Consider the following 2,594-nt stretch of genomic DNA (forward strand, 5'->3'; position numbering starts at 1 on the left):
CCTTCCCAACCAGACACTCTTACCACCAACATTAACTATATATATATATATATATATATATATAGTATATTTTAAAGTATAATATGCATATTTATAAGTATATAATTTTTTTAAGTGTTAGTGTGGGATGAGAGTGTATCAGCATCACTAGACACAAATTTGAAACAGCTGAGCACACATGGGCTCTCAGAGGGCTACAGAGCTATTTATAAATGCAGCGTTGTCCTGGAAAGCTCTTACAGTATATCCAGTCATGCGTAGCACGAACAGTTACTTTCCAGTTCACAGGAAACCTCGCTGTTACTTTATTATTGCAAACAAATGAAATGAGACTCCAAACACACAGCACACCACTATCTGGCATAATTAATGTGACATGCAGCTCATCGGTGCCCAAATCTCCACATAGGCCAGTTGCTCATTTCAAGCAGTTTCCACTGTCTAAATGGAAGATGATTTCAAGCCATACATTCTGGGACAAGATCTAGACTAATTGATTTGACATCTTACTTTCCCTCTAGCAGAGCCATTCTTTCAACTTTGAAGTTTATATGCTGATATATTGTATATGAAATATATTATTGATCTGCTTCCTGATGCATTAAAATATTATATGTATTATACAATATTATTTTAATGTACACCTTGTTTGGTAACAGTGTGGAGAATGACGGGGCCAGAAGCTGACATGCTTATCACTCACCCCCTGAATGTCACCTTTTTAGACATTTTTACATGAGATAGTTTGTCAATGGACAGTCAAGATTTTGTTTTTCCTTCCTCTGCATTTATTGTGTGAATCTTTATGAAGCATTCACACTGTTGTGATCCATTTTTATTCCATGTTGGCATCTTTCTTGTTCCGCAATTTTTGTGCCATTTCAACAAATCATATATCAAAACATTCAGCTCTTTTGGTATTCGTGCTTAACTTTTTGAAATATTTAGCCTTTTCTGCTTCTTTTATTTTCATAGGAAATGAACTGAGCTCATTTTACGCCCTTCAAATCTTTAGATCTGTTTACAACCTTTTAATGCTCCTTTCACACTGTGTTCTGGTTCAGCATTTTTGAGCTTCCTTGTGCACATTTAAAAAAATTTCAGCTACTTTCAGCTAATTTCAGCTGCTTTTTCAGCTGTTTTGTGATTCTTTAATATCCTTTCTTCCACCTACTATATTTTTGTGCTGCTTCTAACTTTTTTCTGCTAATTTTAGCTTGTTATGCTCCTTTCAGCTTATTTATGAAATGTTCGGCTTTTTCTGCCATTTCAGCTACTATTTAGCTGTTTTTATGTTAATTTGAGATTTTTCAGCTAATTCCACATTTTTTGCAATCATTTAAACTTTTTCAACCTGATTCAGCATTTAAGCTTCTCCATGTTTTTTTAGCTACTTTTCAGCAGGTTTTTTTTTATTTTGTGATAACTTCAGCTTTTTTTTCAGATAATATCCACTTCTTTGTGCTTATTTCTGCTTCTTTAAGCCTAAATGGGTAAATGTGTTCTTTCTACTTTCTTCTGGTAAATTAAACTTTTTCTACCTTTTCAGCTAGCTTTTTAAAAAAAAAGCTATTTCTGGCTGTTTTCAGATTCATTCGTTTTTCGTGGTAACTTCTGTTACTTTTAGCTTACCGGTACGTAACTTCTTTATCTTTGGAGTGGCTGAGTGGCTAGAGCAGTCGTCTTCCAATGCAAGAGTTGGGGGTTTGATTCCACTATCAGTTACATGCCCAAGTGTCCATGGGCAAGACACTGAACCCCTCATTGCCTCTGATGTGTTTTCCATCAGTGTATGAATGTGATAAAGCTCTGATTATTCTTTGTACAGAAATAGTAGAGTGCTGTATGAATGGGTAAATGAGGCACAGATTGTGTTGTAAAGAACTTTGCGTATCTTGATAAAACAGAAAGGCGGTACTGTCCATTTACCATTTTATCCTAATTCCAGCTTGATATACGCCTTTAATTATGCTAGTTTCATCTATTTATGCTATTTCAGCTACTATTTAGCTGTTTTAATGCTAATTTCAGCTAATTCCACATTTTTTTGCTAATTTCTCTTAAATTTAAGCTCCTCTGAAATTTAAGCTTCTTTCTGCCTTCTAGCTACTTTTCAGTCTTTTGTGTGCTAATTTCAGCCTTTTTTAGCTACTTTCCTAATTTTTATGTTAATTTCTGATTATCTAAATCTATTTAAGCAAATTTGTGTTTTTCTACTTTCTTCTGCTAATATAGGCTTTTTCTTCCATTTCATCATGTTTTAGCTAATTTCAGCTAGTTCTTCTGCAATAAGCATTCACACTGCATATTAGCAGGAAATGCAATTTATATAGTTTTATTTTTTTTTCTCAGTCATGAATTTATTTTCTATTCTTGCTTTAGAAATTATTGCTTTTGTCAGGTTTGGGTTGACTTTTTTCCCCACATGTTTGTTTATTCCCGTTTGAGTTTGTTTATTCCATCTCATCTATGTTTTATGCCAGCTTTTTGACTCAGTGTTAAACTACTTAGTTATGTTTATTCTATATTGTGTGTCCACTTGATGGGCCTTTGTGTTGATTTATGATTTAGCTTAGCTTCCCCTTTAAAATATT

Source organism: Nematolebias whitei, chromosome 16 (assembly GCF_014905685.2).
Source record: "Nematolebias whitei isolate Nwh7 chromosome 16, NemWhi1, whole genome shotgun sequence".
Classification (NCBI taxonomy): Eukaryota; Metazoa; Chordata; class Actinopteri; order Cyprinodontiformes; family Rivulidae; genus Nematolebias; species Nematolebias whitei.